We start from the raw sequence: 13,026 nt of genomic DNA, 5'->3' as shown, positions 1-13,026 counted from the left end.
TTTCCTTTTCTTGCCATTCACCAAAATTCCCTAATTCATTTAAAATGTATCCCAAGTGCCAGTGTCAAAGGGCCTTCCCTACACATTCCAACCAATATAAAGTGATCTTTTCCTCCCAAGAGCACAGTTTTGCTATTGGTGCCACTCATTTCAGACTACCATCCTATTGGTCAGTTTTTCATGTTTATTTGTCTTATCTCCTAACACCATTGCAAGATTCTTTTGAATGCAGGAACCATGTATTATATTTTCATACTTACTATCTACAATGATACCCTGTTGGCATGCTTAAGAAAAAGGGAAGACCTATATTTCTCATAGAAAGAATGTCTAAAAATCCAGACTGTTCCTAATGGAGATGATTGGGTCTGAGTTCACATAGAGCTTCCTTGGGCAACTCTGCTGTCTACTTTTTCTAGAACTCCTGACTCAGAACATAGTCAGAGGACAAAATCCAAGTGCCAACTTCCTCCTAATGGTCCACATGGCAAAGAGCCTGAGTTTTGGGATGCACCCCTTAATTCTAGATTTCTACCACTCAGTGAAGTCAGATCTCTTGCTCATATTCATGTAAGAAAGGAGATGAAGGTTAAAGTAAGTATATCGAATTATGTGTGTATACAAGTACACTTCCCTCTGCATAAAGTGACACACACCCCCAACACACACACTCCTTTACTGGAATCTCCACCATACTTGAATCTTAGCATAGAAGACTACTTCATAGGATCTTTTCCTTTAATGAAAAAAAAATTAACCTTTGAACATCAATATTTCCCAAAGCCTAGAACCTGATTATGCCTAAACTCCATGAATTATTCATGCTGCTTCAAGTGAGAAAGATCAGATTTAATTATGTTCTGAGGGGGCATCTTCCCTAGCATTAAGTGGAGAATGTCCTCATTTGTCTACTGAGCTGTTTTAAGAACAGGTTATCATAGGCTTTCTACAGAACTGTATATGCTAAGAAACAAAAGAAGGTTCACTGGATCGGCATAAGGGAAATAAATATGAAACCAGAGAGTCTTTTTCATACCCGACGTGGAGCCTGTTTCTATTAAATTCAGGCAAGAATGACACCAATAGCGACACATGCAAACCCTAATAAATTAGCTGCACCCAATTATTAAGAAGGCAGCCTTAGGTCATAAAAACGATTTTGTGAAATTGATCTTAAATGAAAAATGTGTAATTACACTTAAAGCAGTTACAGGCTGCTAGTCAATGAAAAATTTATATTTCCCGTGGAGTTGTACTACTTTCTGTGCATATAAAATTAGTTGGATTGGGAGAATTTATATTACAATCGGAAGTGGTTCAAGAGACAGAAACATTTTTCAATGTACTTTTCTAAATGATCCCACAATCTGGCCAGCTATGCACCCAATGTGCACGTTACAATTTTATTGCCTTTGGCCAAAAGCTACTGTAAGACCAAGTATTCGGAATTCTAAGCAAGAAACTCACAATATTTTTTAAAGCCATGAATCCATTTTTTCTATATTCCTTTTGTTATTCTTTCCTTAAGATCTGAAAGACTTAGTTTTTAGTAAAAGCAAAAATAACCTAGGGTAAAAGAATGCTATGGATGAAAAGTCATGGGATCCATGATGATTCATCCCTTACTTCACCGTCTACATCCATCCATCATGAACTTCTATAGGTTCGATCTCCAAATTTATCTCAAAACCATACACCCCTCTCCATCTCCACTGTTGACATCCTGGCCCAAGCCACCATGGCACCAACCTCTTGACTGGCCTTTTTCCTTCTGCTCCTCCAATTCACTCTTTCCACGATAGGCTGAGGGATCCCTTTGAAAATGTAATCAGAGCATACCACAGGTCTGCCTCAGACCTTTCAAAGGCTTTCCAGTGCCCATTAAATAAAACCCAAACCCCTCTTATGGTCTATTAGGTCTTGTTTGATCTGGCATCTGGCCCCCTCCTTAACATTGCCTCTTTTTAAAAATTTTTTTTAATGTTTATTTGTTATTGAGAGACAGAGAGACACAGAGTGTGAGCAGGGGAGGAGTAGAGAGCGGGGGAGACACAGAATCTGAAGCAGGCTCCAGGCTCTGAGCTGTCAGCACAGAGCCCAACATGGGGCTTGAACTCACCAACTACGAGATCATGACCTGAGCCAAAGTTAGTCACCTAACCAACTGAGCCACCAAGGCGCCCCTTAACATTGCCTCTTTTAATTCTTGCCCTCCCTCACAGTGGACCATCACACTGGTTTCCTTTCCTTTCCTGAAGCTCTTCTACCTCCTGGGCCTTGTGCTTACCTTGATGCCTTTCTTCTGGAATCCTCCCTGCCTGACTTATGATAGCTCAGTCTCTCACTTATCTCCTGTAGAGTCATCATTTTATTAACTTATTTAGTTGTTGTGGTCTGTTTTAGCCTTCAGTGAATGCAAAACTATTGAGTGAACAAAATAACATATTTAAGAAACAGTAAATTCATGAAGAAATACTTGCATACATAAGCAAATAGCTTAAGGGAAGTTCAGATTTAAGCTTACAATTGCCTGCTAAAATAGAACTAGACCCTTTCAGGGCTATAGTTTCTACTTTTTTTTTTTTTTTTTTTTTTTTTTTTTGGGACAGAGAGAGACAGAGCATGAACAGGGGAGGGGCAGAGAGAGAGGGAGACACAGAATCCGAAACAGGCTCCAGGCTCCGAGCCGTCAGCCCAGAGCCTGACGCGGGGCTCGAACTCACGGACCGCGAGATCGTGACCTGGCTGAAGTCGGACGCTTAACCGACTGCGCCACCCAGGCGCCCCTATAGTTTCTACTTTTTAATTGCACTAAAAATTACACTGTGTTAGCAATTTTTCGTTTATCTGCTTAAAGATACTACTAAAGAAGAAGTTCATGCTACTAATAAACATATGCAATTTTTTGGCCTTTTTTTATATTGAGCATCTCAAAATTTAAGTTTACACATTAATTTCACCAAAGATAGCCACTTAAAAGGCTAATCTGTCTTGTCTTTTGGTCACCCTTTGGTAATTTAGTATGACTTGCCTCAAATAGTCCCACTAGATAAATATTAAACATTATTTCCAATACTAGAGGATGGAATCAAGTAGTCTACCCACAACACCCGCCAACAAATCATACACAGGTTTGCTGTCCTTAGAAATTGAGGAGATGAGGGGCGCCTGGGTGGCTCAGTTGGTTAAGCGTCCAGCTTCAGCTCAGGTCACGATCTCGCGGTCCGTGAGTTCGAGCCCCGCGTCGGGCTCTGGGCTGATGGCTCAGAGCCTGGAGCCTGCTTCTGATTCTGTGTCTCCCTCTCTCTCTGCCCCTCCCCCGTTCATGCTCTGTCTCTCTCTGTCTCAAAAATAAAATAAAATGTTAAAAAAAATTAAAAAAAAAAAAAAAGAAATTGAGGAGATGAATATGGCACAGTTGGTTAAGCATCCAACTCTTGATCTTGGCTCAGGTCATGATCTCACAGTTTATGAGTTTGGGCCCTACATTGGGCTCTGTGCTGATGGCATGGAGCCTGCTTGGGATTCTCTCTCTCCTTCTCTCTGCCCCTCCCCCGCTTGTGCATTTTCTCTCTCTCTCTCTCTCTCTCTCTCTCTCTCTCTCTCTCTTTCCCTCCTTCCCTCCCTCCCTCAAAATGAATAAATAAATTTAAAAAATATACTTTAAAGAAACTGAGGAGATGCAAAGAAATATAAAATAAAGTTGCACCCATAATGGATCTTCCAACCTATCCTTGAGAAAAAACAAAGATGGAAGGAGGTTGGATGAAAGAAAGAGTAAGGACTTGAGGTGAAGTCATCCTGAAGGGGGTGAGGGCAGGGCAGCCCTGAGATGCCTTTATAGGATGGAAAGACTGCAGATAGGAAAGGACAGCAGGAAACATTACAAAAAGGGGAAAAAGGGTGACCACAGGTGCCAAACACATGTACAGAGCAGTGAGTAACTTGGTCTGACTGGAGCAGAGTCAAAACTGGGGAGAAATAATAAGTCAAGAGAAGCTCAAAAGTATTTGGGGTCAACAAGTCAGACTGAGCTGGCAGCAGCTTATGGTGTATTGGCCTATGATACTGAAGAACTAGGGAAGAATTTGACAAAAGAACAAATTCATGGGAGATAAATGCTTCTGTGGTGAGAAACTGGCATTTGAGGACCTGCATTTACACGGTAGAGGAATATCACTTATTAAATCAGTACTCAGAATATATACCTTTCTAATCTTCAAAGCAACTGAGCATACTATTGTGCATTCTCTACAAAATCTCTAATTGGAAGAAATAAGGATTGAAAAACCTGGCATGAAGCTTTGTGCAGAATGAAATTGAAAATGTGGCCTGCAGAAAACAGTAAAATCGTACTGCGAAGGAATGACCATATATGATTGAGTGCTAGAATAAAGAACCATACATATGTGCTTCATCAGTAATCTAACACTTCATGTCCCAGCATGATTTGTGATCATGAAGTCTTCCCCCAAAACCCCTGTGAAGCAAGAGTTCTGGATTTCAAATAAGAATAGGGAATTAGTTGACATGTTCAAGTCTACAAAAACGTATAAACAAATAATGAGAACAAGAATTTCCTCAATTCTTGCAACTTGCTTCAAACTCTGGACCATTTTGCAAACGTTTGCTCAGATCAGTGGTAGCTGTTATGTGTGCAGCCGCACAGAGAAGATGCTGATCGTGTAACCATTAGAACAACTTAGACAAAATAAAGGCCTGGAACATTCACAAGGATGGGAACCATAAACCACTTGTTGGATGTAGGCCCTGGGGAAGATTTGTATCTGTTCCATAGCTTGTAACCATGCTATTTAGTATTTTGTAACCAAAAGAAATGTGTCCTTGCTAAATTCTTTGTAATATATCCCCTTAAGATATCAAGACTTCACAACTTTAACATTATCTCCTGTGGAATGTAACCATTAATCTCAAACATACTAATTGGTTGTCATGGGAAACCGTATTCAACCTGGTATCTATAAATGCCGTAGAAAATTCCTTCAGTCCTTTGTTAGCAGGAAGAGGCTCAAGTCTCCATGTCCCACTTGTTTTCCTTTGGGCCCTGATTGGATTAAATAAATCAGTGGCTCTAATGCATCATCTTTAAAAAAAATGCCATATGAAAAACTTTATTTTTGTCAGTACACACACACACACACACACACACACACACACACACTTTCCAGACATCAGAACAGAGGGTCACAGAACAGAGAATGTGTCTTAATCAGCTCAGGCTGCTATAACAAAATACTACAGACTGGGTGGCTGAAACAACATTTATTTCTCACAGTTCTAGATACTAGTAAGTCCAAGATCAAGGTACCAGCAGAGTCAGCTCCTATTGAGGGCTCTCTTCTTGGCCTTCTTGCTATTTTCACATAGCAGAGACAGGGGGCTCTGGTCTCTTCCTTTCCTTATAAGAGCACAAATCCCATCTTCCCCGCCCCCCCCATCTCACAATATTATCTAAACCTAATTATCTCCGAAGGGTCCAACGTCCAGATGATGTCATACTGGAGATTAGGATACCAACATATGAATTTTGGGGGACACAAACATAAAAGCCGTACCAGCAGGCTAAACCTCAGATAAATCACTTGCACTCTTCCAGTTCAGTCTCAAGATTGTCCAGCAGATAATTGTGCCATGGTTACCAGTCCCAGGGGAGGACTCTAAAGCTTCTGCTCACTGTATCATAGTAACACAGTCACCAAGAAGAACACGAGGCAGTCAAGCATGGGATGGAAGAGTGCTTTATTTACATAGGGAAGAGATACCACAAGATCAGCTACAATAGTGGGCATCAGTTCCCCGTGGCCAGCAGGTCTCTCCCAGGTCTCTCCCAGAGACCAGCATAACACAATCTGCCTTTGTACACACTCTTGTGCACAGTAGGAAGACCCTGTCTCCTCCCCACAGAGGATAGACACTGTAAGCAGAGAGAGTTAGATGGTCTCCAGCTTTGGGACACAAGAGAAGTCTTTTAGGCCCCAGCTATTTTTCCTGATGTATGACCTATGTCTCCGGCTCTACTTGCCCAAACACACTTCTTGTAGAACTTCCTAGGAGATGTCAGAGTTACAGAGAAACACAAATGCCTCAGTAGTTAATGATTTAAGGGAAGAAAGGGAATGCAAAAGATAACTGTCTCTACCAGGCCAGGAAACAGCCTAAACATATCAGGGACAAGAAATCAGTGGGACAAACTCTCCGTGCTGTTTCCAAAGTAAGCAAGGTCCTGCATTCTTCACCTGAGATAAGAGGCCCAAGACCCCAACCAGTTTATACCCGTTCTTTAAGCATGCCCATAGCTCCTTCCCCTTGCCTAAGAGTTACTTCTATCAAAAGTCTCTGCTCAAGGAAGAGCACAAACCTCATTAACATAACATCCAGTACACATATGTTTCCTAAATACACATGCATAACCTTATACCCATCTCTACATGCAATGACAAAGTTCCCCTCTCTGAATACTCATCCTAACCCTAAATAAAAGAAACCCACTGACCCCTACCTGGGGAGTCACGGCTTTGGAAGTTATTCCCCATGATCTCCTACTTGCTGTAAATGAAGCTTTCTTTGTGTGATGCCTCTACCTGGTATAATCTTTATCTATAAGTCACCAAGGAGCCAACTCAGGTTAGTTCAGTTACAATATGACAGTGAAGTTGGCCATGTGGTATATGATCCACACTCTTCAAGCAGAGACTAAAGAACATTCATTAAGCATGACAAAGAGAGAGATTCCCACACAAGGTAACAAGGCCGGCATAGGTTGTTTGGGATCCTTACCTCTTAGTATATGTAGCATGGCTTTGGTAGCAACAGTAGCTCCCACTGGGTCTGAGAGTCACTGGCCCCTCCTCCAGGAGACAATTACAGTTGGCCACCCCCTGCTCTCCAATAACCATGGCCACCAGAAGGCCATGATCAAAATCGCCGATATGTCAAAGGACACGCAACAGGACTCGGTAGAGTGTGCCACTCAGGTGTTGGAGAAATAGAACATGGAGGAGGACATTGCAGCCCAAATTAAGAGGGAGCTTGACAAGAAGTACAACCCCATGGGGCACTACATCCTGGGGAGGAACTTGGGTAGTACTGTGACACGTGAAACCAAATACTTCATCTGTTCTACCTGGGCCAAGCATCCATTCTTCTGTGCAAATCCAGTTAAAAGCAGGGCGCCTGGGTGGCTCAGTCAGTTAAGTGTCTGACTCTTGATTTTGGCTCAGGTCATGATCTTACATGATTGTGAGTTCGAACCCCACATCAGGCTCCGTGTTGACATTGTGGAGCCAGCTTCCATTTCTCTCTCTCTCTCTCTCTCTCTCTCTCTCTCCCTCTCTCTCTCTGCCCCTCCCCTGCTCTCTCTCTCTCTCTCTCTCTCTCTCTCTCAAAATAAATAAGTAAACTTTACAAAAAAATCTAGTTAAAAGCATGGACTGTGTCACACACTCAGTGACCCATCCAAAAACAAGGACTACAGCCTGAATTCTAGATACCAGAGACTGAAATCTTCAGCCTTGCCTTAAGGATCACCTTGATCACCTTGATCAGCCTTGCCTTAGGGATCACCATGTTTTTTTCTCCTCAAAATCCATTCCTTTCAAATAAATGAATAAATAAATCTGTTGGAAAAGTGAGGGAAAAAAAAAAAAAAAGAAGTAGTCTAAGCCCAAGGCCCATTTGTATGTGACCAAGTGGGTGACAAAAGACAGCATGCATGAGACTGCTTTCCCCAACACATGTCTTTGCAAACCCTGGCACCCTATTTACCTGTGGAGGAGATGCAAACACATGTAACATACACCCCACTTTTACAAAGACATTTCTCTGGGGAAAAAAACATTCAAGTGCCTTCAACGTACATATATTTTAAAACACTTTGAAGTGGTTTCACAAGAGAACAACACCTTGTTTATGAAAGCACAATATATTTTATACTAATACCTTGGGGGGGAGAAGGTATAAAATATCCAAAAGAATTTATTGGCATCAGCAAATACTGTACTAGTACATGGCTGGGTTGTACCAGCAAAATATTTAAATTGAAATTTTTAGGGGAATGACCCAGGTGGCCTTGATCAGCCATGTGGGCCTGAAGTTGGTTAGTTTTATTGAAAGTACAGATGGGAGGTGAATATCCTATCTCTTCCTGTGGTGTGTTTGTAGGATGGGAATAACTCTGGACTCCGTTAGGAGGCGAGTGGGGTAGGGAAACAGTTCTTAGGCACTGACAAATGTGATACACCAAATGGAATGAGGACCCTGTTCCCCTTGCCTTGTCCAGACAGAGCCCAGGGAGTGTAATGGGAGCTTGGATAAAACATCCCCGAAAGGCAAGCTACCAACTCCCAGGACTGCCTTCTATGTTGCTTTCGTCTTCATTTACCTCTCACTTACCCGTATCAGTGGAAAGAAATGGGAGGTGGGTAGTGCTGCGGCTCAAATGTTTTCTGGCTTCCTTTCATGAACCCAGCAGGACCCAGACTGCAGCTCTGGTATGAAGTGGCAGCAGTCGGGCAGGTTCCTTAGTGTTGCCAGTTCACAACTAGAAGATAACCTTCCTGAGGACCCATGGTGAGAGAGCAGTGGAGGCAGAATTAGAATCTGGGCCCCTCTGACTCTGAAGTCTGAGCTCGCTGTGTGGGCAGGAGAGAGCAAACCCATGGACGTCTTCCACCTCCCTCCCCTCACCTTGGGTTCCCAAGCTTTCCAACACCCCATCCTCTACACAAAACTTTTAATGACTGAGGCTCCAGAAAACTCAAGTGCTGCGTGTGCTGCTTTCCAAAATGGCTATGAACTTGAGAAACAAATGGCACACTTGAGTCCCTGAACATAATTCTGTCTTCACCTCTCCAATTCACAGTGCAGGTGCTTCCTCCACCACCCTCACACTTTAGCTCTTATATCCTGCTGCCTTGGGTCTCTGTCTTATTTCTTTAACATATTCAAAACTCCTGATGAACAGTTACTACTCTCCAGGTCCTTGGAAGGGCCTACTGTGTACCTTGTCAGCAGGACCAGGTGCTTTATATATAGCTTACATTCACTACATTTGGATTAAATACAAGTGTTTAATACAAGTTGTACTTTTCCCTAATTGTTGTAGCTCATATGCTTTCCACCCCCAAATAAAGATAAACTTTGGATTAACTCAGCATTCTGTTAATTGACCAGGTACTTTTGCCTCCTAGCCTATCCAATACCATGTATTTATTTTAATTCTTTAATTTTACTTAAATCCAAGTTAGTTAACATATGGTATAATAATGATGTCAGGATCCAGTACCATATTTACTAAAAACCCACGTGTAGCTGGGTAATGCACCTATATTCTAATATGTTAATAATTTCATTTGATCTGCCCTGAGGCTACGCAAGCTCACAATGTGCTTTCTGAATCACTCAAGATTAAAGCATATTCAGTATTATGTAATTTATTGTCTAACTAATAAAACAAACAAAAACACCCCAAATGGTTAATTTGAGCTTTTTCAGTTATGTATATTGGGTATACCGAGGGTATATTGAAGCATTAAATTACAAAACTAAATATAAAAAAATGAGTATGACTGGGGTGCCTGGGCGGCTCGGTCGGTTGGGCATCTGACTTCAGCTCAGGTCATGATCTCACGGTCCGTGAATTCAAGCCCAACATCGGGCTCTGTGCTGTCAGTTCAGAGTCTGGAGCCTGCTTTGGATTCTGTGTCTCCCTCCCTCTCTGCCCCACTCACGCTCTGTCTCTCTCTATCAAAAAATGAATAAACGTTAAAAAAATTTTATTAAAAAAATTAAGTATGACTTTAGAATTAAGCATACTCTAGTAAATGTCAATAAAATAAGTGTACCTCATACAATATTTGCTAACCCAATGTTGGAATAAACCAAATACATTCTGTCCCAACTACACCCAATAATAATTTATGGTACTGCACAATTATTTTTAAGTACCATGGAAGTGATACACAGTAAATATTTACTGAACAATCTTCACAGCTATCCTATAATGTCCTATGAATCATATTATCTGAATTATAAATTATGTTTCAAGTGTGCCTCTCTTCTATCTTTCCTGACTATCTTCTGGAGAGCAAGAAACTTGGCCTCTTAATTCTTAATATCTCTCTCAATCACTTCTGCCCTCATTACCTTTAATATTGCTTTGAATTCAGTGTCCTCTTTCCAGGCAAGTGGAGGCCCAAAGGACTGAGGTTTGAGCCAGGTGAGAGAATCCAGGAGCCTGGACAGAGGAAGATCTATCACTTATCCATAGGCTGGATGGAAGTCAGCATCTTGGGAAGAAGCCAAACCAAAACCCAGTCAGACCATTCATCTGTCTCATCATCCAAGAGGCTAAGGGTGGAGATCAGGCATCCAAGTGCAAGCCAACAGAACCAAATGAGATCTAAGATGTCATTGGCCCCATAGGCCAGAGGGGGGAAAAACACATCTGGGAAAACCTCTTGTTTATGTGTCTTTCTTTGTACAGGGTATCAGTAGTTTTAGCTATAGAGGGAACTAAGAAAGTCACAAACCTGACAACTGTACTTTTTTCTCAATAAATGCAAGGAAAAGAGAGGAAAAAAGAGATTAGGCAAAACTTGAGACACATTTTTTTTTGATTCCACATGTTTAGTGAGAAAGAATAATAAATGAATCATACACTTTTGCATAGTTTTGTTGGCGAAAAAATAACCACTATCATAATTGCTTTGCTAGGTTTTCCTGAACTAAGTGGTAAGTGGAATTTCAGACACTGTTCACATATGAGCCTATTGATGTACATCCTGGGTAGATTCCAGTATGAGAAAATGAATAAAGTGGTACAGCCTTGTAGGTGATTCCTTTTAAGGGAATGTCCTTTGCCTGGTGAGAAGGGAAGTCAGAAACCAGCAATGCAGTACAAGGTATTTAAATTATGGCCTTCTAATAAGGACTCCCAAGTTTGTGAGCTTAGAATAGATTTTTGATGCAGACACTGCCACACTGGCAACCCTTTACCGTATACTGCACTGGAAGCTTCAAGAGAGCTCAAAGTTAGTTCATATACAACAGCTGGGACTCAGGACTCCCAGCACTTGGTATAGCAACATTATTCTCCCTAGTAAACAGGAATTTTCTCAGCTTCCAAATCATTTCCTGTAAGCCAGAGGGAGAAAAGTTATTGAGAAGGGAGACGTTCCTGCCATTTCTTTGGTACAAGGTGTAGTGATTTTGGCTTATTGCTTAAGTCATTAATTTCCCACCATTTTCCAATGAGACTTTCATTTCATTAAAGGTAACAGTTGACAATCTATTACTGTCCCTTTTGCCCTGAATTATTATTGCTATATTTTCCCACAGAGTATAAAAATAAAATATACACACTGCTATAGATCATCAACTCAAAGCTAGCTGCTCAAGAATTTTATTATCCAGGGACACCTGGGTGGCTCAGTCAGTTGAGTGTCTGACTTCAGCTCAGGTCATGATCTCATGGTTCTTGAGTTTGAGCCCCACATCGGGCTCTGTGCTGACAACTCAGAGCCTGGAGCCTGCTTCAGATTCTGTGTCTCACTCTCTCTCTGCCTCTCTCCCGCTCACACTGTCCTTCTCACTCTCAAAAATCAATAAATGTTAAAAAAAAAATTTTAAGAATTTTACTATCTAAAAAGGGAGCTTTATTTCCCTTCTTGGGTATTCTAACATGCTCCAGTGTCCAGAAGAGGGGAATTAACAGATTACTCCAAAGTTCATCTACATTACTGTTGTTTGAAATAAACAGAATGCTGGAGCAACTGGAACTCTTAAAGCCCCTCCAGGTCAGAGGGGAGAAAACTTGGCTAGATAAAGCAGTCAACTGAAGACCTTATGCTAGCAAAGCATAAATCAATTTTTTAGGGTATTGAGTACAGGAAGGTAGAAATTGCTTACTATTTGATCTTGGGCAAGCCATTTACATTCTCTAAACCTATTTTCCCATCTTTAAAATAGTAAGAATAATAATACCTACCCCAAAGCACTGACCCTAATATCTGGTAGTTTAAGACTTAATAAATACTACTTGCTATTATTGTTTTGTCATTATTTCCTATGGGACATCAGCATTATATGAGATTAAAAAGATAAGGACAGATCTTATTGAATCTTGAATAGCATACTAAGGAGTCTGATTTCAGAAAGCAAGCAAGGAATCAGAAAAGATTTTAATAACAGGAGTGACATGATCATATCTGAGTTTGAAGAAGAAAACAGAATCAAACCCTAATAGACACAAGATGAATATAAGTATAGATAGGAGCATACATTAAAATTTTTAATTTTTCATGTTGTTCATTTCTCAGAATGGCCAAAGTCATTAGCATTGAGTGTAATCAATTCTATACCTTAAATACTATAAAATATCTATATTGCCTATATTGCCAACTTATTTTTTCTGCCAGTGGCTATTTAATGCCAGTGGCCCAAATAGGCAGAGGCTTTACCAGTAATCTCCTGTAACAGGCATTAGCACAATATTACTGATTCTTAATAGTCAAGTGGCTCTCAGCCTTACTATATTTGCATGTCATTTCAGCTGGGCAAGTTATCTTAAGACACCTAGATGTATCGTTGGAAAGAAATCACAGATTTGAAATAAAATTTTTAATGTTAATTTAAAATAGGATATAAACTATTTTTCAAAAGAGAAATCTTTGACAGTTTTTAACCTACCACTTTATAGAGATTCCTAAAAAGATAATACCCAGTGTCAGAAAACACACAGAATGGGAGTGCAAACTGGTGCAGCCACTCTGGAAAACAGTATGGAGGTTTCTCAAAAAATTAAAAATAGAACTACCCTACAACCTAGCAATTGCACTGCTAGGTATTTATCTAAGGGATACAGGTATGCTGTTTCAAAGGGGCACATGCACCCCAAGGTTTATAGCAACCCTATCAACAATAGCCAAAGTATGGAAAGAGCCCAAATGTCCATCGATGGACATGGATGAATGGATAAAGAAGATGTGAAGATGTGGCATATATATA

The 13,026-nt window shown here is 40.8% G+C and overlaps 1 pseudogene; it reads left to right on the top strand.

The window, feature by feature from the left end:
* Nucleotides 1-6,815: 6,815 nt before the first annotated feature.
* Nucleotides 6,816-7,254, top strand: LOC131486324 (dynein light chain 1, cytoplasmic-like; annotated as a pseudogene).
* Nucleotides 7,255-13,026: the final 5,772 nt, after the last annotated feature.

This window comes from Neofelis nebulosa, chromosome 9 (assembly GCF_028018385.1).
Source record: "Neofelis nebulosa isolate mNeoNeb1 chromosome 9, mNeoNeb1.pri, whole genome shotgun sequence".
NCBI lineage: Eukaryota > Metazoa > Chordata > Mammalia > Carnivora > Felidae > Neofelis > Neofelis nebulosa.
This window is presented reverse-complemented; position numbering and strand designations above follow the sequence as displayed.